Source organism: Temnothorax longispinosus, chromosome 6, assembly GCF_030848805.1.
Source record: "Temnothorax longispinosus isolate EJ_2023e chromosome 6, Tlon_JGU_v1, whole genome shotgun sequence".
Lineage (NCBI taxonomy): Eukaryota > Metazoa > Arthropoda > Insecta > Hymenoptera > Formicidae > Temnothorax > Temnothorax longispinosus.
Window position 1 is genome coordinate 19465527 of NC_092363.1, and position 27673 is coordinate 19493199.

Genomic DNA, 27673 nt, shown 5'->3' on the forward strand with positions numbered 1-27673 from the left:
TCTGTCCGAGAAATAACTGCAGTCTCTACATAAAAACGAAAAAAAAAACGCCGAGATTCATCTCGATAAAGACCGAAGCGAGATCGAAGAGCAGAGAGGAAGCACGGGGCAAAATAATGGTAATCAAACCGACTGCCGGTGTCGTCCAGAATTTTGTTCCATGCAACGCTCGTTAGAAGAAACAAGAAGAATGGAGAAGAAAAAGAGAGGAAAAAAAAACCGCGCAACCGGGGCGAGCGTGGGCGAACAAAACGGGGCACGTGGATCCGATAACCACCCAATACAGAGGACTTGCAAATCTGAAATGGACGAATACAGATGCACGAGCACGCGCGCGTCCTCCGGGTTAAACCTCGTTTCCGATTGTTCCCGGGCTGTTTCTGGTCCGGTGGAACACGGTGCACAAAAGTCACGTTTCCCCGATCCGCGTCGGACCGCATTTTCATTTGCATTTATACCCGGACGCCGGGCGCGACGGCCGGCGGAATTGAATCCACCGTTGAAGTCGCGACCCGCACCGCAACCGAGTGCGTATCAAGCGCCAAATAGTGAACGGGGGCGTACGTATTGTTGCAAGCCGGGCGCGCGCGCGGGTTTGCCGATGGAAATTAGGGACTTGGCACTACCGTTTACGAGGTTGCACGAGAAACCCTCGTGGAACGCGCTTTAAATGTCCGAAGATAAGGTCTAAAATGCCCCGGACCGCAATATGCGCGTTGATTACGGCGTAATAAACGAGGGTGTACCGTGCTGTACGAACCGCTAGCGAAATAAAGCGCTGTGAGGCATAAAAGCAATGTTAACATTATTCAAAAGAGCACGGACATTGTTAGTATCCTTTGAGAAAGGTAAAGATCGCATGCCACACGTTATTTACCGCGCCGAAAATCAATTGTGCACTGATACAGTTGTGTGTGTGTGTGTGTGTGTGTGTGTGTATGAGTGGAGGAAGGTAGCAGACGGCTCTTAAATTTACTTTTAACAAGGTTCGCCGGTATTTTCTTTTCTACCGGAAGAAATCAGTAATGTGTTTTGGATAACATTATAGTCGTTGAGAGTATAACTCGATCCTCGTTATTCTTCCGCGAGTCTCCAACGGCAAACCTTATAATGCGCGAGGAAAAGTGAATGTCGCATTTCGTTAAGGCCATTCTTCTGTTTCTCGTTTCTTCTCTCCATCCGGCGCGGCGCGCGGCGTCTCACCGCGGCTCTTTTCCTTCAGTTTCCCTGATCCAATTTGAGCACTCTCGAAATTCTACCCTTTCAAGCCTTGACTTCGACCGTTCTCTCTGCTGCTGGTAATACCCCTGCCTTTCGCGCTAGGACATATCTAGCACCTTCTCTCTTCCTTATCTCCCATCTCCGCCGCCGTCTCTTTCCCAATTTCTTCGCCCAAATACGCGGAAACCGAACTCGACGAAACGGTGTTCAAGTCTAACTGAACTCTATTCAGCAAATGGTGCTCCAAATCCCAGATTCATCGGCACGTGTATTCTTAGCACACGATCGGCATTAAGTGTGCCTATCCGATCTTATCGTCTCGCGTTTATCTCGAACGTACTACCCGCATACAAATTGTGCGGATACGGTTAATAAAAATAAAGCATGGCATCGTTCTGGGCCGTTTTTTTATCCAGATTCGTAATTGAAATTGATACCATATAGTAATATTCATTAATTTTAATATAAGTATCTAATACGTGCAAGAATCGCTTCAATTTTTGGCGATTTTCTCTTAAAGATCACAATGGACATTCGAAGGCAAAACGGGGAGACAAGACATTAAACATTTTCATTAAATTGCGTCGCGATCCTTTCAATCTTCTTGAAAATAAAAGTTTATGACAAGCTCTCCCAAAAGGCTACCTAAAAGTTTTCCCTCACTTTTTCGCCAGTGCGAGCCTCTGGAGAAAGCTCCCCTGCTGGAAAAGGAAGATCCGACCATCGCTCTTCGCTCCGACATCACCCTTTCGCTCATACCGAGAGTCCATCCCATCGTCCTACGTCTCTATCCCGCGATCGTGACTCAAACTCCGTTTCGTTGGATGAGCCGTTCGGGGGCTAGCAACCAACTAGCCCCGCTCTCATTTGGAGCCCCGAGGAGAACGACCCCTCGGAATCACGAAGCCTAGAGGGGCGGCGGTAAATGTACGAGGGGCTCGGCTGCGTATATAGCTAACTGTGTGTAAAGGAGTAATGAAGTCGGCGAATCAAGACAGAAATTGAATCCGTTCGATTTTACGCCCCGATTGCCCCCGAACCCAACCCCTCAGGGGCGAGATGGATGCTCGCGTGCGTTCTCGCCGAGAAATAAAGTTCCCCGTTGGACGCGTCGAGAAATAAAATCTCGAACATACCTTAGCTTTCTTATATATCCTAATAGGAATCATAAACAGAGCTTTTTCTGCTCCGTACCATTCATAGGAAATCTAGTGAACGTTTGCAATGAAACGTTCGAACTATTGACTCGTATCAATGTATTTTATTTTCAAAAAATTGCATTTATAATATATTGTACATATCTAATATTTAATAAATATAATAAAAGCTGTAAATATAATTACATTATTATAATTTTATTTGGTTTTGGTATTAGAGGAACTTCTCCTCGTACTAACATCTTCCTCCTTTCTCTTTCTCTCTCTTTCTCTTCTAGCTCATTTGTACAACTTAATTTATTATACTAACAAAGTTAAGTCTTTGCACTACTGTAAAATAAATTCCACTTTCCTTCTCTCTCAAACTGGAGTAGAGAAGAAATGCGCTAATCATCCGGGACACGAATGTACAGCTCGCCAGAACTATTTCTTCATCCTTTTCTCTCGCGGAATGAATATATAATCTCTCTTTTCACTGCCGCTACAATGGCACGAGCTAGCACCCTTGTAAATACAGCACTCGAGACCGCGGATCTTCTCGCCTCGCGAAAGCAAACACGGGAACCGCGGATTGTTGTTACCTCGCGAATACGAATAAACAACGGGCCGGCATGCGACCGGCAAAACCGACAGCGGGTGGATTGTCGAATCTTGGCACGATTCCTGCAGTTGCAGTTTGGCTCGGGCTCGGGCTCGGGCTCGGCTTGCCCTTACCCCGATCAAGTGTACCGTAAAGAAAGGCGTACGCGACACAAAAGCGGAATACTCTATTCTTCGTAAAAAGACGCGGAACGTCGTGCGGTTACGCCGTGTCAGACACCGAGAAAAGAACGAATCATGCTTTATACGCAATTTTGTTCGCAGACAATAGTGACAAGCTTATTTTTTAAATATATATTTAAATTAGATATTAGATAGATATAAATATAGTTAGGTTAAACTAATATTTGATGTTAAAATAAAACAAGTCGGAGGTTGTTACATTATAGTGAAATATTTTAACGCGCTTTAAGTACACTTTACGTACAAAGAAATGTAAATGTAGGCCACAGTGTGCTACACAAGTTCTTAGAAAGCTCTATGTCCACAGTTGATTCGATATATTTTAATTTGTGTTCCTATATCACCTCAAGATTTTTTTTTGTCGAGAGTTATCGTCAACTCTACTTTTTACTCGAAGCAAAGTACGCGATGTATATAAGAGAAGCTTTCACACACGACATCGATTATGTGTCGCTCTTAGTGCTTGGTGCATAAAAAATAAAGTTGGCGAATTTGCGAAACAGGGTAATATAGCACCTAAGGTAGCGCCGCGGGATTATTAGTCCGAATAGTCCGAGCGTAGCTTAAGTGCTTCCTGAAGAAGTGGGTGTAAAGTTTCGCCTCGGTAACGAGTGGATGATCGATCCCTTCTCGAGGGATGTCGACCTAAAGCTCTCGCCAGATATTTTGCGACGTTCATGTAAACTCGATCGCGAACGTAATACGTCATGTCTGTCTTTACTGTTCAAGACATTACTGTGTCTCCGTGGATTTTCCAGTCTACAAATCGTTTTCAAAAGGTTAATAATCTAACTTTTAATTACTTTCATAAAAGTATTCTTTCAGATTAAACAATTTTTCGACAAAATAATTCTCAGATTAAAACCAATGTTAACTATTTACTTGTTTAAAGGATTTATTAATTAAATTACGTTATGTATATTCTTAGATCGTCACAATATACCGAACTATCGCTAGATTTTATATCACCCGTTAAATTCATGCGTTTAAAAAACCATCATCTTCTCTATTTTAAGGATACGAACTCATTTCACGTGTATACTACCTATCGTAATATAAAACGCTGAAAGGTTACTGTGATATGACGTATATTGATTGTTACTTAAAACAGTTAGAACTTTTCATATTTCATGCGAGATATTTTTAAGAAGATAAACTTACGAAATGAGAACATCGAATGACCCAGAAATGTCTTTTATCCGAAGCATAAATAAATCTATTAGGATAGGTCACATTAAGAAATTTACGAACGTGACCCTATAGACGATATCAGCACCAACTTTCAAAATAAAACAAGTGTTGCTCGGACGGACGGAGGCATGCTTTATGGAGTAGCATCAAATCACCTGGGCAACAGTCCATTGCCGTAACCACGTCCATAAATCGATAGGAGAGAAGAGCGGGACGGCGGTTTTATCGATACCCGCAGTTTCCGATTTCCATTCGCCACGAGACGCCCCCTTAATCCACGTTCTTCCATCAGCCGAACCATCGACCATGACCTCGAACCCATTTCAATTCCCGACGAGCGAGCAAATAAATTATTTCGATCTCTCTCTTCTTTCATCCTGAGTCCGCGACGTGTTTTTCCAGGTCACCAAGGAAAAAGATAAAAGAATATCCCTATGTCAATTACTAATCAAAAAGAAGTTACATTGTGATAAATAAATATACATTAGGCAACTTCGACCAGGCATCCGACATATGTATTATCTTGTTCAAAGAGAAAACTTCAAATATATTATTTATCAATATCGTAAGAATACTTTCTGTTGTAAATGGATTCACGGTCTTTTCATTTCTTTGTCTTTCTCTCTATAAAATGCTTTATATGTATGACATACCTAAGTAATATTCTTTTACGTACAAAATTTAATATTTTATAACAAAATATATTTAATATTTAATGATAAAAACGTTTTAAGATAATTTTTATAAATAATGATTTATATTATTGCCTAAAAATAACGTTGTTTTACGAAGAACGAGATACGTGGAAAATTAGAGAATTAAAAACATCATACATGCACGAGCATAATCCTTATCTCTTTGCATTATTAAAACGGAATAGCTATTTTCGTCTAAGACGGAGAGTCGGAAGGAAAAATTTCGATAAAACATCTCCTCCGTCGGAGAAATAATTTCTAAGTATACACACACCTCTAATCCCGGACGTAAGAGGCTTACACTAAGCCGAAGGGCATCGTTCTGCCAAGAGCGACAGATTTAATTAGCCAGACGACGTTACCTGAAAAATCGCAAAGTCGACGGATCATCAGAGAGAGAAAGCGGAATAGCAGAGGATCCCTGTTCGGAGGGTGTGTTTGCCGGCGACACACTCCCGTAGGGCAGCGCACAAGGATTGACAAGACACGACGCACACCGACCTAGGGAAAGGCTTTCGCTGCAGCTGGCTTTAATGAGGCGGGTGAGAACGTCTCGTGTATGTAGCGTCGCCCAAGATCTAAGTACCGCGGGAGAAGAGGGTGTAGTAGCGTAGAGTATCTGCGAGGTAGATATAGGACTGGAGTGCACGACCCCTGTTTATAGTAGGGATAGATGTCCCTGATACGCGAGCGCCGGCTTGCGTTGCGCTCGGAGGCAGCTATCATCTACCGCCATCAAAACGACGACACCTCGTTCATGCTCCCGGCAGTCTCCGGGATAAATTCAGCCGGCGAATAACAATATGTCCAACGGGTAAACGATGAGAAAGTAGAAAAACTAACGCTAAAAAGAAGATGATAGATGCCTGCCATGGGAGAACCATCGTTCATCTCGGGTAGGAGTGCAGTGATAAGAACAGTTATCAAGAGAGCAGTGACAAAACGCCGAGCTTTTGAATTAATAACATTAATTGATCGTTCATTTAAAAATATACACGTCGATACCTATGCTAAACCTATATATAAATAAAATCACATTATTGAAAAAAATTCTGTAAAAAGTAACTGTTAAAAGTAGTTTGCAAAAAATCAATGTAAGTTTCTATATCAAGGAATAAAGTTACTCAAAAATTCAAAATGATCAATTTGACACTCACCATTATAAATTGGATTTTTAGTTTACTAGTTATTCGATTTGATAATTTTTCTAACTTACTATAAAGACCAACTAATTCTTTTCTCATATCCTGTGATTTAATGTTTAATAAATCAAGTCAATCGATTTGGTGAGCAAATATGATAAATATAACACTGTGTAGAAATTTAAGTTTCGTATGAAGTACAAGTCTTGCGAAGACTGAGATGCGCGATAAGATACATTGCAAACATATACAGTGTTGCAGATCTGTCATCACTCACTTCATCTATGTCTCATTGTTGAATTCTAATAATAATTGATTTCTATTTACAGATAATAACAGTTTTTAATTTTAAAGTTAATGATCTTTAATTATAGATTCAATTAAACTTCAAATCAGATATATTCCCCTCAATTTCAAGCTAATTAATTCGAGCTTGATGGGTATTAAGATACTTAAGCCGGAAATTTAAAAATCGCGAAATGATATGACATCTAACGTCTCATTATGAGAAAAAATAAGAAAGTATCCGTCCACGAAAAGAGTAGCCAGTTTTCGAATACTCTGCATATAAAGGTCTCTACAGTTTGGTTTTAATGAGGCAGACGATGACGTCGCATGTAACAGCTAAGCCCTAAGTGCTTTGGAGGAGATGATGTTTGCATCTCTCTATAGGCCATGTACCTTCAAGAAGGATTGGCATACAGAAAGCATGGAGCTACATACAATATGTAATAGATATATTAGACACGCATGATATGTTACAGAATAATATGTCTGATATGAGCAACTATCATTCAATCAAAATAACAATTATCGATTTAATAATGCCGAATAACTTCCCAGTACCCCGTAGTGAGTTCAATTATTTTTTGAAAAATAAATTGTTTACATTTCTCACATAAAACATAACATATGTCAGTAAAAAAAATATATTGCAATAACAACATGATTTTGTTATTTCGTTTTATTGATTGCTATTTTTTAGCAATCGTAAATTTCTTATTGATTAAAAAAAAAATCTTGTAATCTACGTTATCCGCTCTAAAACTTAAGTTAACTAAAATGTTAATTTAAAATAAACAAATATTAGTCAAAGATAATAGATGAAATTCGTTGCAAAAATTATCATGTCCGGATTTCGTTCAGATCGCTAAGAAGCTAAAAATTGGTTGAAACGTTGCAACGAATCTCGAGAGATCTCAACGGTCTTCGACCGTCAACAGTTCCAAGACATAAGAAGATATAGAGTTTGCAGATGCCGGCTGTATTTCCGATGTACGCGGGACGTGCAACCGGCTTAATGAGGCAACCACGGATCGCTTTGGGAAGAGCCTTAGGGTTGCTGGGTACCTAAGCACGAGGGGGTGGCCAAGAAGGTGAGATACGGAGATAAATAGCGTCGCTTGTTTCAACGAGAACGAGACACCGGTGAGCGACCGAGAGGAAGGCCGAGGGGAGGATCGAAGGTGGTGGATAGGGTCGCGCGCTTAAGGAAACTCGAACTGTCGAGCAAACGCTCCGCCATCGTTCCCATTTCAAGTCTGCGCAAAGCGCTCAAATGAGCTGCTATTAATACTACGCGGGGGATCCATGGCTCCGCAGACATACAGACGTTATGCTGGTATTTATTTCTTTCCCGAATCTTTCGTACGGCGATGTCTAGTATAACGCGGAGCGTTGATATATCTCTTGTGAGCTATTAAAAATAAAAGATTTTTATTTAAAAAAAAGATTTTGTACAATTAGGTGAGAGAGAGAGATATATAGACTCGTAATAGGAAGCACAGTCACCAAAATGTTTAATTCCAGAAATAATTCTTTGTTTATAAAAAAAAAGATCTCTTTCTCTGTCTTCTTTCTCTTTTTGTTTCCCTTCGATAAAATTTTCGCTAAGAGAAGATCAACTCCACATCGCTGACCTAATCCGCCTTGTTCCGATGCCAATTCTGGCAGAGATAAACGTGGTGCAATCTGCGCGAAAAGAGATCAACCCGCAGTAGAATCTATTTGCAATTCCGATGTAACACTAGAAACCGAATAAAATTAGATTCAATCAATATACACCGACTGCAGAGGCCGACTTGCCTCAATACGTGCGTTCCAACGTCTGGAACGATATTTCCCTACGAGATGAAAGAAAGGCACGCGCGCGTGTATATATATATATATATATATAGATATATACCTACACATATCTGAAAATAAATAGTCTAACTGCGAAGCGGAGCGCCGCCGCGATCGATGAGGAGTGCAAGGTGCATCGACACCGCATCGATGCACTTTAGCAATCAGTCAGTGGGCTTTTATCGGTCTTTGCTACCTACCGATGATCGATAGGCCAGACCGGGCGCAAGCGGTAACAATCGCTCGAGGATAACGGGTTGCTTGAGGATTATACACGCATATACACACGCGCATACGCGGAAGACAACTTCGGGGGAGAATAAGTACAAGTAGCTTTACACGCCTGGGCGATACCGCCGCGTGCATATTTCAAGAGGCGCCCGGTCATATAGATGCCCCGATTATTTTTATCGGCTTGTTTCCCTACCGCGATGGTGCCGATAGCGACAGCCAGGAGGTGGAAAACACGACGTGACGCTCGGCCTCTCTTAGGTAATATTTTCGACAAATAAAAATGTTTTAAGTACGAGACAATTTTCAGTGCTGAAAGATTGTGAAGATTGACGTGATTTAAAAATCGTGACATCGGGTCAACGAACTGACCGCTCTCTCATTCCCGTTTCCAGGCTGGTATTTATAGAGATCGGAACGGGAGATAGTCCGTTCAACTCTACTCTATAGCGACAATGTACAATATAGTGATCAATTATGTCTCTATTTTCCTCGCACTTCTCCGTACTTTGCAATAAAACCTAGCCATTAGCGTCTCCATCATAAATCATTCCAAAGTTTTCCATAGGATCTGTTATTTCAGCGATAAGGTTTGATGTAAAAATAATTACATTATCAATTACGAATATACACAAGACTGAGTTTTTCTAGTACTGAGTACTGATTGTACTATCAGTACTGTAGTTTACTTTGAAACACACATGAGTAATTAAATGTAGATTGACTAAGCTTGAAAAAGTTGTTTAACTTTTGAGTCGCAAAAAATCCTTTTGATATACTTCTTTTTTATCTAAAAGGAATCTATTTACAATAAACTTTGACCGGAAATCGGATCGTAGGTATTTTTCGAAGAACAGCCTGTAGATTTAAAAATACCTCTAAATTAACTTATAACTCTAATCTAATTTTTAAAAATTAGAGCACAACTCGGAATTAAGTTTGTTTCTCTTTTAAGCCGTGTTTTCTCATCGATCTTCGAGATATTTGTACGATCTCCGGATACTTTGATCGAAGTATCTGTAAAGGCTGTCAGCGTCAGAGCAACATCGAAGGTTAGCGAGCGACGACGGAATCGGTATTAAAGTCCTACAGCTTTCAGCACCTGGGGACTTTCCCGCGGGAGGACATTTCCGGTGCATCAGCGCATCCAGTTGTAGTTTGTCGTCATCATTCGCGCGAGAATTGTCGTCAAGACGAGACACGGAAAATCGAGGTGCGCGCGGCGAGGTAAAGAGCAGATCGCAAGAGGAGAGTACATCGAGAGTAGATAAGAATTGTCGCAGATGTCTTTTTGTTCTCGGGATAAGTCGGAACTGAAAAGAATAGAGAGCGGACGGATAAGACGATGTTCGCGAGAAACAAGAAACGAAGGATGACGCAAAGTAGGGTGGAAAGAAAAGGTAAGAAAGGGAGAGAAATCTCGACGAAAGAGAAATTTAAATCCACTGTTCTGAAGCAGGCCCTCAATAAGGTAAAGAAATAATAGTAATGTACAAAATTGTAAAGCAAAACATGTAAAAACAAGTTAAAACTAATTAGCATTCATGTATCAAAGTTATATATAAAAATTATGAATATTATGGATGTCGAGAGATAAACGCTCGTTAATATGAGATATTGGCTGTACATTGAAAGAAGTATAACTACATTTAAGACACCACAATATATCTGAAAAAAAAAAGAAGAGGAAAGGAGCAGAAACAGCAAGAATCGGTTTATTTTACGAAGTTTCAGGGAAAGAGGGTGAGTATCTCCTGATAGATTTCCCTTTTAGCAACTTTTGTCTCTTAGTCTTGGAAACGGACGCAGCTTTCGAGCTGCTATCGTCCTGACGGCGCGGCTCTGCATACAAGACATCTCCATTTAGATGCCACCCCCTTGTACTATCGCCCGTCTCACCCCCGCCAACCCCCTCGCCCGGGGGCGTCCGATCTCCCTGCGCCCAGCATCCTCCGCGAAGCGTGCAGCCGGCAAACGTTTTTCTCCTTTTTATTCCATTCCGCTCCCTTCCCCGTCCCGTCATCCAACCCTTCTTCATTTTCTTTTTCCCCTTTCAGCGAGACGCCGTCACGACGAATGTCACATCTGCCGTTTCATATTCGTCTACGGCCGTGGCATTCGGTCCTGTGGTGGTGTATGTATCACCGGGTTTCTCGACGGATGCGCAAACATTATTTGGACAGATAAAAAGTTTATCACAACGTCTTAAAGTATTCGCAGACTTCGAGGTGCAATTTTTAAATGGACAGTACACCCCGTCTGACGCTTAATCTGAAAAGTCTCTCTCTTGCGATGAACAAACTATTTATGTCTCGGAACAATACTTTTATTAAGAATTTCTTACTAAGAAAAGAAGCGACGAACATAGAAACGCTCGTTGGACTATTATCTCAACCACTGTATAGGATATTATTGCGCTTTAAAGCGTGTAAAATGACGTTCCGTCGCGTAAAGTGGATATTCACCGAGGAAAAAGTAGTAACTGCGAATCGAACAGTCATCTCGCAGTTTCTTCTTCAGTTTTACTCTGGAGCCTTTTTCTCGATGGAGGATGGAAGACGCAATGTCGCGCGTGTTTTCCGGCCGCGGTAAAGAAACGAAGTCGTGGAGGGCAGATCGTGAAGATCGATGGGGTGAAACATCGCGAATTACGCAGCGACAGTTTTCTCCGATAACGACAAAGTTATCTCGCGCACGATTTTTGAAAGAACATTGGACGACGTCGCACCGTAGTGTCGACAATGACTCGACTCTTGGATTATGGAGCCGAGATTTGCACGCCGAATGTTGGAAACCAATGCTGCGCCGAATATTCGATTGCGAGGGGGAACATTCGATAGATACATTCGCGAAGAACACACCGCATTTCGAAGGTTCAAGCTCCTTCGAACGGATTGAAAATATATCAAAATGTTATACGAAAACCATGCAGGCGTTCGCACGTAACATCGTAAATAAATGGTTGGAGAGCAAGTATTCGAATACAATAATTTTGTGTCATTTATTGATATTAAATGAAAATAAGTTTAATGAGAAGCAAAGGACAGTGTAATGAATACGATAATGGCATATATCACAATAAAAACTGTAATTTAATATAAAATTATGATAATTACGGGCTTTATTAACGTCGACGAGCTAATTTTATTAATGCGGCAATTACCGATCTTGGTTACGTTATTTAATAAAAACGTGTGTATGAGCGTTGTTTGTGCCTCATACCACTTGCCATTCTACATTTAGTGGAACACGTGAACAGAGGAAATGCATGTACATGAATTATGCATGTAAAAGTAACTAGCCTGAGAACATTTGCTTTCCCTTCCCCGTTTTAGTCACTTCGGATTTTTCCTCATTTGTCTACACCACATTTAAATCTGATTCAAATCGCGACGTTTACCTACCGCCGGGAGCGAGAGGAAGAGAGGAAAGGTGACAGAGTGAAAGAGGCAGAGGAAGATAGATAAAAAGAGAGAGTCGGCCGATTGTTTCCATCAAAATCCGCGCTCTATGCAGCATTTATACCAGGCGACAGAGTCAACGATGTGACTATAGCTCGCAAAAGAGTTCGATATCCTCGGGCATAACGTATCGATTTCCGTGGGATAGGTCACGGCGTTACGGCATACATATGACGGAATCGCGGCAGAGACAGTGAGTGGGGAAAAAAAAACCGATCGATGTACGGGCGATCACAGAGGTAGCTCGTCATCTGGAGAGCTGCGGCGAGGCGCGAAAGAACTAGTTGAAGTGAAGAGCGAAAAAGGCGCGAGAAAAGTGGAAAAGTGAAAGAGGAATGTGTACACACGTTGTGGATGGCCGCGATCGATCTTAAGTATAGGAGTAATACTTATCGCGTTCCCGCGAGAGAATGCAATAAATAGTGACGCGGAATGCGGTGAAGCGGGGGCGGTGGAAATACTATACTCGGCGGTATAAGTCGGTTACTCGTGCCGCACACGTATACATTTCACGCTGCTGGAAGTATCTTTATGCGAAAAGTTGGCCGACGTAAAGAAATGTGTAGCGCGACTTTAAAGCCAGACGCTGCTCGATACACTGTATGTCGATTGACGCGAGTCTTTTGCCAATATTGGAATAAACAGTTAAATAATAATTAGCTGCTGTTATGTTCAACAAGATAAAGCGGTATAAATAAATTGTTATTTTTATCGTCGATTAATTATTGTATTTAATTGGTAATTATTCGATGACAACTATATCGCTGGGTAATAATTGTCGTTCGTTATGTAATAAGAGCACTGCTTACATGATCGAATATTATTAAGTAATATTGATGGTCTGTACTGTTACCAGGATTAGTTGCCGCTTTGAGTTGAGCAATATGAAGCAAGACGAGCGACGTGGCAATATAGAGGCAAAATGAGCGACAAGGCAACATCCTGCTAACATATACAGCTAAGGTAGGTTAATTAACATTCGTGCGGATATCAAGCGCCTCATAGTCAAGCCTGGACTTAACAATATTGCTTATTGATTAAACGACAACGCGTAAAATTATTACAACGCGAAAAACTGCAATTTGCAAACATCTATTCTTTTCAATATGTAATTCAGATATCAATTAAATAAACAAATTTATTTAGTTTAGTCATATTAAATTTAATTTAACATTTAAAGAAAATTGAATAAAAATAATTTCAATTTCTGCTAAATTGAATAACTCTAAAATTTTTAATCAAACTGAAAGTCTATAGGATTTATACATGGTAGTAGTTATCGCTCAGTATAGTCAGACATTGCGCAATTAAACGCAGGATTGGATAAGAATCTCTCGTCTCTTCCAACGAAAATTTTCGTGTAGAAAGATGTTATTTTATCGACCGAACGTGGCGAGTCATAAAGAACTTTGATTTAGCTTGTTCAGGTAATATGCCTGAAGGAAACTTCACCCACCTAAGAGTTCGCGTGCGAGTTATCGGAGAAGCCTAGCGACCAGGCCAAATAATAAATTCTATATAAAAAACTGTTTTACATCGCTGACGTTACGGCGAACGAGGCATGGCATCCAGAACACAATGCCCATTTTTAAAAACAAAGGAAGGCTGATTAATTAGATGCACTATATCATCCACGTTATTATGCATGTTTTTCAAAAATTTGTCGGTTGCTCCGTTCTTTTTTTACAACGTTTATATTTTATATTTGCATAATGAACAATATATTTATATTTATATAAAAATGAAAAATCCATTATTTATTCTTCGATAATTTAATTGTTATTTTTTGGAAAATTTTCTCTGGACTTTGCCAAAGAACTTCTTAATTTTGATCAAAATATCAATTCTAAATATTTTTGTTGAATTTGTCGCTTAAAAATTATTTGGCCTTTAATTCTCTGCACACTTTAGGGAGGGGGGGGGTGAGTTTAAGCACTTTTACCGCGGACTATTCGTTTCGTGGACGCTCAAAAGCTCCCAACAGCGAGGCGAAAGCTGGATCGAAATAAATGGCAGTGTCCGCAATAAAACCAAGTAAATCGTTGGTGCATACCGGTGCCTTTTTCACTACAAGATACGAGGATTCGTTCGTAAATTTTTACTTCCCGCGCTTTCCGATTAAAATTGATTTTTCCAACAAAAAGAACGGCGAAGAGAATACAGTATGTTTTTTTCTTTTAAGTTGTATCTTTGGTAAAGATGAAGAAAGATAGACAGAGAAGAGAAGCAGATAGATAGATACAGAAAGAGAAAGAGTAAGCCTTATCTTTCCTTCAATAATTCAAACATAAATAGAATGATAAAACATGCACTTATAAATATTTGAATAACGTACGTATGTGCATAGATGCGTATCGAGTATACTTACAAATAATTGTAAGATACTTTTTCGTAATTGTATATGTATTCAGCTAACAATAATGTTATACTGCAGTCTTACTCTAATAGTGCATTCCCTCATATTTTTATATAATAGAAGAATGCTTAATTCTCCGCAAATTTCTCTCATTTTCACATAGAATAAAATGCAGTGAATAGGAAAAAGGGATCTCTGGCAAAAACATAATTATTTCAAACTACGAGATACTTTGTTTCAGCAAAGCGAAGTAAAAATGCCCGGGGCCAAAATGAAATACATTTTGAATTATTAATTCTCTTACCAAGGAAAACTGTCGTGTCATTATTAACCTACCAGTTCGTTATTCAACCAATGTCACGGCGGTGCAAATTGTATTTTCCTTTAACGCGTTAATATATTGTACAATGCGCACTTTGCCCGATTACAGCTTACCGTTTTAATTCGAATTATCGAGATTAACGAGAATAACGAGATTTCGAATCGGTTAGTCTCTAGTCCAGCTGCATTGTCCATCCACTGCACATAAATATGGTGCACTGCACATAAATCGTTATACGAACAATATCTTATACGACGTATAGTCCCATGTAATGCACCATTCGTTCAACAATCGTGAATAAAATATTCGGTTCTCAAGCTCGCGGTCTGCGACACTATACCATCAAGCTGAATAACTTCCACAAAACTTTGCGACAGAACTTTGCCACTTTCTTCCGTGCTCCACCACTCTCTCCTGTATGTTTGCTTTTGAAGATTAAAAATGCTTCGCTTGTCCGAAGATGCCCTTTGCTTCGAGGACCAGCAGACAACCGGGAAATGTATTCCCGGCGACTCTCGGTCTTCTTTCCCGCTTGCTATTTCCCCCCCCCCCCCCCTATTCTTTCGCGACCGCGTGTCTACCCTCGTCGGTTCGCAAAAATTTCCCGTGTCCAAAGAAAAAGCTCAAGAATTATGACAAGTACTACAATGTTCCCAACACGCTATTAAAATAAAAGGGAAGATCTAGCGATTTTTATTCCATGATTATTTCATGATTACTACATGAAGCGATATCCTTTCCAGCATAACGTTCTGGAACGCAGCCCCAAGGTAATGAGAAATTTTTTACAATCGCACACGCTTGCGAGAGTTTGATTCTGCCTATATCCGGGATTATTTCGTAATTTGCTAACGTGTTATGGAAATTCGATTCATATCCGTGGCAATAAAGTAACCAGGAAATGTATTTTCACTGCTCCTGGTTCCGACAACATTCAAAGATATTATAACAGCTGAAATAGCTTTTGATTTTATTTCACTTTTCGAGGTGATCGACAAGCAAAGCTTTAACAATTTGTTACTAGACAGCAGCGTCAGCATTTAATGAAAAATTCATCAATAAAGAGAATTTAATAACATTAAAAACTTACATATTTTTAAATACATTGTGTTCAGTAATTTGTTTATTCTATCTTGAATATGTTTACATGTCGCGTACTATTTTTGTAGTGAATGAGAGAAAAAGTATTAAAATTCTATTAAAGCGATTCAACTATCAAAGCCATTTATTGCTCTTTCATTCACAACACTTACTCCAGAGTGACACTTTTAATCGTATAAAAATATTCAGTAATACGTGACTATTTTACAATTGTATTGTGATGAAAAAAATAAATGGCCGTGCAATAAAGTTCGTCGAACATGTTTCCGCCAGCGTTGCGGAAAATCACGTTTGAGACATGAACTGTGAAATATCCCATAGAATAGCACGCGATTAGCGGCATAAACCGTCCGCACTGTGCAAATGACGGAAATCGAGCACAAATTTACCCCTAATTGATAGTCGTCAAATAGAATTCTGAATCTGATCAATTATACATATATTCTTGTTTATTACTATTTTCCCTATTTTAAATATATAACTTACATTTTTTGTATTAGTTGATTTATTCGACAATTTAGAACGATTCTGGAGAAACGACACAAACCGTACTCAAATTAATGTTAAATTCTTTAACGTGAATAAATCTTTACAGAATTAATTTCATACACATTGACCAAAGTTAATTCATATAAATTAATTTAAATCGATGGATATAAAATTGTATTTAGCGAGGAAATATATATTAGAAGATTTTATTATATTTATTATATTTAATTTATTAGTTTAATTATACTAAAAATTTTTTATATTAAATCTAATATTTAGAATAAACATATCTAATATCAAATATTTAAAAAAGATTTCCTGTGATGAGAGACAACATAAACTTTAAATTGCCAAAGAATGCGTAATACCCAATAATAATAGGAAATGCTACATAACTTTGAAAATTGCAATCTTGAAAAGGTACGATTTCATAATAAAAATTGCGCTCTAGAAGTTGATCGAACAGTCCACAAACAAACTCAGACGATAGTCTTACATAATTTTTCAAGACTGGATATAGCCAGGTCAGAAGAGGTTAAAACAAAGGCACTAAACGCACGGCACCTCGACTTCTCATTACACCGAGCCCTGTATTCGTCGATGTGTCAGCCGAAGGACGATCCGCGGCAACTCAATTTCGCTCTGACGGACAGACACGCGTCTCGCGAAGTTGAAGACTTAATAAAGGTTTCTCCTCGGCGATAGTCGCCTCCGGGTATAGGCGAACACCGCGAACACAGTGAACACAGCTAGTAGGGCGGATATATGTGGCATATCATCGGTGCGTGATCTCTCTGAGAAACATTATCGATTCAAAAAGTATTACACGCACAAAGCGAGACTCTATAGCAGAGTGTTAGGCAAAGAACAACGGGCGTTTCAGAATTCGTGTCAGAAATAATAACAGGAATTTATTAACTTGTTATATCGTATATATTAAATTAATTTTGTATAGGAGAATGAGAAAAAGGAGGAAAAGAGAAAGAGAAAACAATGCTGTCGATCAATTAAATAAATTTTCGAAATTGCCATTTTGACTATTATAAAATGAACACATGGTTAAATTTCATCTCCACATATTTACACATATTAAAAAAATCGTGTGTAATAGTAGTACAATAAAATAACATTTTAAAAAATATTGCATTACGTACATTGCAATATTTTTATTTTTATTAAAACTCCACATATTCTGTTTTAATATAGAATAAGTGCGACGAAACAGCGAGAGGATTAAAAAAATACATATAGGAAAGGATTACAGCCCGAAACTGAGAAAAGTTCGCATATCTGCATCCGAATGATTCGCAATCTGTCCAAACGTTCCGCAGGGACAAGCTTCATGAATTTTGATGCGGGAAAGATTTCCGGAAAATCGTCGGGCGGGCCGAATCTCGGCTAAAATCGAACGGAAATTTACATGAACGAACGATTTACGCAAGTAACGTACACACGCAAGCGGGGATCAATGTAAGGGACGTCACAAAATTTCCGCAAAACTTTCGTGGCCTCTTGTGATCCGCGCGTCATCGCGAATCAACTTGTATCACGTGCCGCAATAATTTCTGTAATTACCTACACCACTTTCTTCCCGTCGCCCTTTTTCACGCCGCAATTTAAAAGTCGATCCGCGAGGCAACGACAGACGTGATGGACGGGCACGTGTTCTTTCCCCGAGACTGAAAACTTAATAAAGCCTTTCCTATAATGGTAATCAAAAAACTGCGGACGAGGAAAGCATTGTGGAAGAGAGAAGAATAGATGAGCAAACTATCTAATCTTTCGAGCCGTAAAATAAGTTTGAACAATTATGCGTTCAATGGCAAATAATAAATAAAAATATAAGAATGAAGTATATTAGATACCGCATTTTTATTTTAACTTTTCAGCTTAATAATCAATTTTTTCACATATACCATTTTAGAAAATTCGATAAATGCTACTTATAAACATAAATATACAATTATTATTTTAAATATATAACTTATAAATATATAGTTTTTAAAATATTGAATAAAACAATAATTCGCTCATTCACAACACATTCCAATCTATGAGATTCATGCTCATATTAGCCGGGAAATGTAAATGTTCCTGCGAAACAATATATCTATATCACAATGTGTTCTTTACGAAGTTCTACGAAAATAAAGAGTTTACGATGTTTTCGGGACATATATTTTAATTAATTAGTTTCAGAGAAATATATAGAATTTTAACGTGATATAAGAACATGCGAAGAGCTGAGTCCAGCTAATGCAATTTTTTTTCAAATTGTAGAATACGGTAGAAATATCGATCCGGCCAAGCTGTACTTTACGATTGCGTGAAACATACAAAAGGCAGCATGAAGGCGGATGATAAAACGGCACGTTATCCTCGCGGGGGAAGGCGCTGGGCGATACGCGCGTCGCGTGTGCGGCTGATAGAATTAGCGAAGGCGAGTGTTCCTTAGCTCGCGCCGCGTCGTAGGCGGATACTTAATGCCGTGCGTTAAACCCGCCGCGCCATACGAGAGGGTGACTTGACCTACGTGGAATCACCAGCGAAACGAGTTTCAAAGTCTTTACGAGCATTCGGTGCATCGAACGACGAGCGGGCAGTATGTAAGGCTCGAACGAGTTGTAACGGCCCCAGCCGAGATTTCGATATCGTTCGTCAGACAATAACGTCGACCAGTTTGAGAAAGTCACACGTCTGGAAAAAATATCTTCTTCCTAGGATAAATTAATTTTGGCGAAGTCGCGTTTCGTATCAAATATCTAACACTTTTCTTCTTATACCGCGATAAAAAAATAAAATAAATAATAGTAATAATTCATCTGTCCTTAAAAAGTATATATTATTAAAAAATATATATATATAGGAGTATAATTACTTTAGCTTTTATCTAGATTAAAATTGAAAGTTTAAATGCATAAAAAGTTAGCACTTTACTCAGAATATCATATGACATCAAAATCGTTATTATCGTGATCGACCTATTTTCTTTGACCTATTTCGAATTTAGACAGGTCCGGTGGCGTTATGCATTTATAGATTTTTATTGGAAAGCTACATTTCTATTTTTCAGAAAAAAATAACATATTGACGACGATCGTCCTACTAATTAAAATCTAAATATTGTAAGAGCTGATTAATACAGATGACAATTGCATCGCAATTATTGGAGAAAAAAAGTATAATGTATAGCGCACCGTAAAACAGTTTTCCTGTAATTTTATATCATGAGAGTCGGTTGATTGAGATTAAATTGTCCGACAAGTACAGTCCAAATATCTTTATTGTAAGAGAGAGAGAGAGAGAGAGAGAGAGAGAGAGAGAGAGAGAGAGAGAGAGAGAACGCGCAATTCCGGTTTAAATAATAAAAATCTCTCGAAAAAATTACACACATTAAACGGCACATTGCTTCGCAGTTCCGAGATTTCCCAAGGCATTTGCTTTTTCGAGTAAAATCGAGGCGTCATTCGAAACGTTACTTCGACGACGCGGTAGCACAAATCACGCTGTACTTCGTGCGCGCGATATATATTCCGCGTGCTGTTTTTATAATTGATATCGCGTGATGCGATCTGCTCGAGCATGCACTCAATGTAATGCAAATCTCGTGAAATTTCCATTCCGTAATAATTCGTTCCGCACCGCGGAGCAAATGTTTTTTAAACCAATGCTCTCGATCTCGCACAGATAATATTCGATGGAATATTAGCGACAAAAGAATGGGGGGAGCATCACTGCGCCTCGTTGCATCTCGTTGCGATTTATCGTTATGCCCTACGTTTCTGATGCGCTTCATATTATTGCGCTCCACATAATGTATTTTACACCCGCGGACGTTTCTAATAACAAAGACGACTTGCGCGTCGGCGTTCACTTTAACGAAGAATGATCGTATTGACGTGTTTATGGAGTATCGCGGGGGGGGGGGCATCACTTATTTTCATTTATAAATCCCTTCATATAATAAAAATTGATTTTACTTTAGTAAAAAAAAGTAAACCGAGATCTAATAAAATATGTATCTTTAATTCTCGATGTTAATTTCAATCGTTTAATAATACTCTATTTATATTAAATGTTTTCTCGCTTTTTCTGGAGGAGAGAGAGAGAGAGAGAGAGAGAGAGAGAGAGAGAGAGAGAATCTTAAAGACAGTAATGTTAAAATTGAAGAACTACTTCTCGGTAAATTAAGTCTTAAACGTTCTAAAATTCTAAACGCACGAGGATGCACAAATTAACAGGCTCCGTTTCTACAAATAAATATAGTCTTGATGAATGACAAAATAATCGTGGGTTCTGTTTGCGAAGGAAGGAGACGGGAACGAGAACTTTGCCAGATCATCAAGAGAAATCCTTTCAGTAAGAAAATGCAAGAACGTGCACGCAGGCAAAAGCGAGGATTTCACTACGGCCGTTCGCGGAAAATAGATCCCGCGTCCTGTATCCTACTTGGGTTTCGACTCTCACCATTACTCTCTCGCTCGCTATTCGCGCTCGGTGACGTGGAAACGCCTCACGAAGAGCTTCCCGTGCGGGACTACGAAATTGCTTTACCGCTCTCGCGCGGGGTCTTTAATTTGGTTTACTATCGGCTCCGGCTCTCTCTCTCTCTCTCTCTCTCTCTCTCTCTCTCTGCCGCGCGCGGGGTACAAACTTTACCGTCACCTTTTTCACCGGAGAACTGTCGTTCAGCGAGGCACGCAAAATTTGCCGCAAACAAGCTTCTGTTCTTATTTGATTCTTAGATGCGAATTATTTGTGGAGCATTCTACGGATTTGCGAAAGCAATAAAAAATGTTTAAATAAATGCACGATGAGGTGTAATACTACTCCTTGTAATTTTTATCTCTCCCGTTAAAATAAACGTAAAGCAAATTTTTTTTTTATAAGAAGACTTAAGAATAATATCAAAATACATTGCTTTGATTTAGGTATAAATAATAAACCGTAATTGTATCGTCATTGATGCTAAATTTGCGTCAATGACGATAATTTCGTAATTAAAAAATTACACTTGTAATATTCTTTCAACATCCTTAATGTAACCCTACTCACGTAACTCAAAAACCGTGAAAAAAGATTGGATGCTTTTCGGATGTTATTGCGCGATCAAACTCGGATAAACCGCAGTGAACCGGACGCGTTGCCCTCCCACGGTTGAAGATCCGTCATCGACAGCTTCTTTGTCTGATAGTAGAGCAGGTAGTTATACGAGAAGAGTCTCGCCTGGTGGAATTACCGGCGATGAAAGGAAAAGGAAGGAACTCGTTGACTTGTCCACGGCTGTTTCGCGAACGAAAAGTCGCCGTCGCGATTTTACACGAGGTAATCTCCTTTCTTTCCCCAATCCTCCTTTCCCTGCCTTCCGCTATCTTCGTCCCGACAATCTCTTCCTTTGCTCCGTTCTAAGAAAGGACGAAGATTGGCTCCGCAGACTTGAACCAGAAAAGTTCGCAGAGTCTCGATCGGGCTCTCCTCTTCTCCGTTCCGTCGCTGATCGTATGATGCGGTATAAAAGGGCTCTTCGAGTGACCTGTTCGATCGTTTCGCCGACAATACCGTTTCGAACGACCGACAGGTACTATTTTCGGGCTCGACGATGAGCCATGAAGCCCCGGCGGTAAAGTCAGGGAATCTCGTGAAATATTCACGCGCGCATAGCGCGAGAGGCATGGAATTTTTCTGATAGCCGTCGGACTCGTCAGTATGAAAGCGTACAAAGCCCCACAAAGATTACAATTTCCGACATTAGAAAAGTGCAATGTGAACTGAAAATTCCGAAATATGTCACAAGGCCGGGTATATCGCTCTTCCCCAAAAATGTCGAGGGGGCTAAAACGACGGACACGCAAAAGTCGGGAAAAAATCACGATCTCCACTGTGACAAAAGCGAGTCGGCGCGTAATGAAATTTCATTATCCCAAAATGTACCCATTTTACACGGATATTATTCTTCTCATATATTTTAGTTTCTGGATTTTATTTCACGCTTTATTCCCAAATTCCGCAACGCCCGCGAATATATGTATATCGAGGAAATAATTTTTCGGGTGCGGTCAACGTATTTACGCGCGCTTTCCCGACTTCACGATCCCTTTTTACGGTACTTTAACCCGCCGGAAATTCGCGCGCCGCCGTTCGCCGTCATCGATGCGGCAGTTTCGAAATCACGCTACGGCCGTAATAAACTGCCGGTTCGCGCGGCTCGTTTCGTCCGCTGAAAAATTGCCGTCCGGCCGCCCTACAAAGTTAGTGCGCTCGCGGGAACGCTCAACGCGGAAAAAAAAATCCGAAATTGCGCGCGGCGGAAAAAAAAAGATAATTTATTTCATACGACCGCGATGCGGCGATGCGAAAGACTTGTACGCGGAAACTGCGATTCGATAGTAATTGACGATATTTTATCGCTGACGTTAGCGACGACCAAAAACAACGCTTCATCTTCAGCCGCCGATTAGAATCTGCTAATAATCTGCGAACGTGTCAATAATTGTGCGTAATAACGAACAATTGTCTAAATTTTTACTTTAATATTAAAAATAGAGTTTTATTCGTAAATAATTTTGTTAATTATATCTCTTAAACCAGGTTTACCAAGAATAGCGAAATATCGAGTAAATACTTTGTATTCAGATCATCGCTACATTTTCTTGTATTGAAATAGAGAAATTGTACTGGAATTTATATCGGTACGAATAAAGTCTTAACGAATCGAGTTCGAAGAATTATATATTCCCCAACGGTGTCGTCTACAGAGATCGTATTTTCCAATGTTAACGAAGTCATTCCGAAGTGTATGACGTTACAAAGCGAGAGAGGCACGCCTCACGTGCCTGCCTACGGTGTAGATATGAATGGATTATGCAAAGCTGGAAAAGTGTCGATGCTATTATCCTTTAATGCCGGGTTGGATACGTCAACGAGACAGAACCGAGCTTGAGCGTTCTGACACCATTCCGCGGTTGATCGAGATAATGAATGCAAATGCAGTTCTGCTCGCGTAATCGTGAGATAATAAAGCGATCGTGACTATGGCAACTATACTTCGCCGGGATGCTGATAAATTACGTGGCATGTCGTGATAAATCAAGACAAATTTTGCCGCGGAAAATATCTGAAAAAGAAAAGCTCACTCTTTCCCAACAAGAACGAATATTGAAATCAACATTAGACTCGATATTTTTACATGACTATTCCAAAAAGCTTCTATCAAATCCTTGTGTCATTTTTCTTTTTGTTTATGTAATCGCGATAAAGTAGGAAAAAAGACGATAAATTCAGAATTTTTATTTAAAATAAGGAACTATTTTGAAGATATAATTTTCTGTTACTTTTAACAATTATATCTTTGTACTTTTTTAAATTTATACACGGAACCATGTAACAATTTAACTATTACAGTAAGAGGCTTGTAACAAGATGCATCGCTCACTAAAACTGCGTGGCGAGGTGCAAAAGAGGAATGCGATTCACAAACACTCGACTTTAGCATGTGAAATATCGATGCGAACCGGGCCGGGATGTCGGGATGTCGGGTCAAAATGCCGGAGTCTTGGCCCCGAAAGGTTAATGGCGCGACGACACGAGACACGTGCATGTGCTCGTACAATGCACCTCGTATGCATTGGGGATTTTCGTGTTGTACACCCCGTAATTGTTGCGTCCCAATATAAACGATGAGAGTTAAAATAGAAATTAGTCAAACAGATCCAAATAATCGCGAACGGCGTATTTGGCCGGTGTACATACAGGAATAGAATAGAACATCCTTCTACAATTGACTGCCTCGTGCAGTCTATATAAACGCAGATTTTGATACTACAGGAAAATTTTGAAAAGATACTTCAAAAGATAAGTCCAAACAAGTTTACAAAGTCAAGTTCAAAAGTAATATAATAAAATATGCTAAACTTCTTGGGACGGAAAAATATAAAATACTGTGCGTTTTAATAGCCGCACGTGATATAAACGTCCGCCTGACTTAATGTTTAAATAAACTGCTATTAAAGTCGCTCCAGGACGGATTAAAATCATTAAGAAAAATTTTCAAGCACAAAACCGAAATGGTTTATGATAATAGCAGGGAAAACAAAACCGAAACACAAGCTCGAAGATGGACGAGCCGAGCTCCGAGAGAGTCGGCTCTGTCGATTCTTTCCGTGTCGGTTGCTCCTTGAATCACTCGCGACGCATTCTGTGTTGGTTGCATTTACGTGAGGAGGATGAAGTAGGCTGAGTAGAGACAATAAATGGGACGAGCTATTCGCCAGACACGCGCGTCTATTTGATCAGGCGGAGCAAACACGACATTTTCCCACGTACGGATACGTATTCCTCGAATTCTACCGAATCCGGCATATATTTACAAGTGCGCATTAATTCGATTAACGCGCATACGACGTTAGATATTCAGCACGTATTGCAATAAGATAATTCACATATCTTATAATATTTTATCCTAATTAATTTCAGAAAATAATAAATATAGATAATAGAAAGAGAGACAGAAATATATAGCGTCTTAAGTTTCTATCCGTCTGTTCATAATCTTATTATTTTTAATAAAGATTTTTTTCTTTCACTTATACCTCTCTTCTGCCTCTAAAGTAAAAATAAAATCAAAACAGATTTTATAGTACGTATAAATTATAAAAATAAAGTATTATTCTCTCTCAGAAAAATCGACTCTTACCGTTATCCTCTTATCTGACCGCTTATGTGTTAACTTCTGAAAAATTATCGGCTTGCGGCGTAAAAATTGCTGCTCTAGAGAGCATTACCTTGCCGGCTCGTAATCGCACCCAAAGCGCCTCTAAATCGGCTGCATGTTCATGCTCACGTACACCGCCATGTATCTAGAAAGCCGAACATTAATCAGAACGATCAGAGCGGTACGACCTTATCTAAGACAATTTGTATTTCTTACGAGCTGTAATCCATGCATTTTCTCATAAAAAGAACGGGCAGTCGCGACTGAATGTCCTCCTATTCCCCTTTCCCTTAATATCCAATCTCTCTTCGAGATTTTGCATCCCGTGCAACTTGCATTCAGCCGTGATTTCTGTGTAAAAACGACGACGAGTTGCAAATATCGTAAGCGAAACAAAAGCAAGTCCCTGCGGAATCTCCGATTTATCGCACAGAGAAAAGAAGTGCAGGAATAAATTCGTAAATCGAATACGCCTACTTTCGATAGAAAAATTTAAAAAATATAACAGATTATTATCGGTAACGTTTAACGTTTATTAATCGCGCGTAAAAGCGATCGAGTGTTCGTTACTTCGCTTGCAATTAATAAACTTTCGCGCGCGGGGATCCTCTCCGAAGTGCCCGTCCTGCCCTTTATCTCGCTGGCACGATAAAATAAACGGACGGCCCGGATACTTGAAAAAGAATGGCCGGACGGAATTCTTGAATAAAATTACTCGCCGGCGCTTACAAGGTAGTTACAAGGCGGACAAAGAGAAAGTGGTCCTAATTAAATTCTGCGAGGATTACTCGGGTTTATGATCGGGCGTGATTGCCGAGAATCTCCTCGCTGCGACTCAAGCGAGCTAAATTAAACACACCTCTTCGAGAAAGATCATACTACACCGAGCCGTTGCTGAATTAATAGCGAGATTTTAATATAATAACCAATAACGAAACGCTGCGCTGCGATACCGGCGACAAAACAAAACGCGAAGATGTGCAAACTCGGCAATGACGGAAAAGAGATTAAACGACTGCGATTAAGTGCAACGAATTAAATTGTGTTCGATTTGTTGAAAACAGAATACTCGCGTGGAAGAATAGTTTGTTCAAACGACTGTTAATTACAAATTGAATTTGGATACGACATTTGACCAGGTCGATAGTTTAAAATATTAACATTAAAACATTTTCATGCCTTAGGCAAAAAGTGATATCAATGCATTTTATATCGTATGCATTCCTCCACATCCTTTGCAGCTATTTGTATTTGCTTTTCAATACATACATATATATATATATATATGTATGTATAGATATATATACATGTACATGTCAAAAAATATCCTCTTCTAAAAATATTGTTAAATTTTACTGTAAATATTTATTTCAATGTTACTACGTGTGGCATTGTAAAATAAAGAAAAAAAATAAAACTTTTTCAATTGTTGAATTAATATTATTATTAATCATCAACTTTAATAACAAAATTTCAAAAATGTGTAAATGTTGAATATTTAAACATATTAGATTTTTATTTGTAAACCTCTCGACTGCCGAATTCGCTAAAAGCTAGGTTGTGAACGATTCAAAATATATTGGTGTACGCAAAGTTATTTGTAGAAATACCAATCAAGCAGAAATGGATAGTTCAATTTTATCACAAATTATCGGCTATTCGATATTTATGTTATCTCGCTTTCAAGAGACATGATAATCGCATTCACGCTACGACAATCACAATGGAGTAACACTCAATAGACACACCTTGATTAATGGAGATGGCAATTTTCATTTACAATCGGCCATATTCGAGTCGAAAAGTCGAGCCAGAGACAGATTAATTAACGGGTGTTAATGAATGAAACACATCAATCGTTGCTTTCACCACTGTACAATGCAGCACAGCAGTGCGCCAGATAATCTAAATCGGATTCTAACAATTCATCAAAAATGTATTTTTAATTTTCCTCAAAACTATCATCAAAACGAAACAAATAGCAAATTAATATATATCGACAATAGCATTACATGCAAGTTTTATGTATATATATCTATACATTTTTTTAATAAAACATTTTTAGGAAAAGAAGCAAAAAGACCGAGAAAAATGTGTTTCTTCTATAGTAAAAAACTTTTGTTAATTGTGTAAATCTTTGAGATAAAAATTACGATAACAATATATATATTATTAATTGACTTCACAAAAAGACTAAAAAGAATTATAGGTGTAACCGGTACGAACTTGGTAGAGAGATCAAAAACAACCTATTCTCCAGAGCTGTTTCTTAGTTACAGGAGTTACGTGGCCCGAAGATCTCGGGCACGGACCAATTACACCACTGAATAATTGTCCGAAGTTACGAGTTGCGCCGTTAACAAGTAACGTCGGAGTGCTAACGCGGTTCCGGTTTCTTGGCCCGAATAATTCCGCCGGACTCTGCCGAGAACTTCGCACAGTCGTAAACAGAGCCCGAAGAACACTTACTTTTGTCGTGTCTCTCTATAGCTCAACGAGCAGTTTAGAAAAATAAACGTACCATAAAATAAAGTGAGATCGCTGCAGCAGATAATTTTATACAAAGGCGGAAAAAAATTACTGAATAATTGATCTAAAAAGATAGTGCGATAATAAATATGCAATAAAAGTCACATGAACGAAAGCACGTAAGCATTACTCCTTATGTATTACGTGAAGGGAAATGATGA

At 39.2% G+C, this 27673-nt stretch overlaps 1 protein-coding gene and 1 long non-coding RNA gene across 3 annotated transcripts in view; one reads left to right on the forward strand and one right to left on the reverse strand.

Annotated features, from left to right (window-relative positions):
• LOC139815032 (uncharacterized) overlaps positions 1-27673 on the reverse strand; it is a 133557-nt gene that overhangs the window by 100781 nt on the left and 5103 nt on the right. The window lies entirely within an intron of this gene.
• LOC139815033 (uncharacterized) overlaps positions 1-27673 on the forward strand; it is a 253660-nt gene that overhangs the window by 77544 nt on the left and 148443 nt on the right. The window contains exon 3 of one of the 2 annotated variants that reach the window (XR_011732649.1): positions 12862-12968. The exons of the other annotated variant lie outside the window; for it this stretch is intronic. This is a non-coding gene — a long non-coding RNA (uncharacterized lncRNA). The remainder of the gene's footprint in view (positions 1-12861; positions 12969-27673) is intronic. 2 annotated transcript variants of the gene reach the window in all.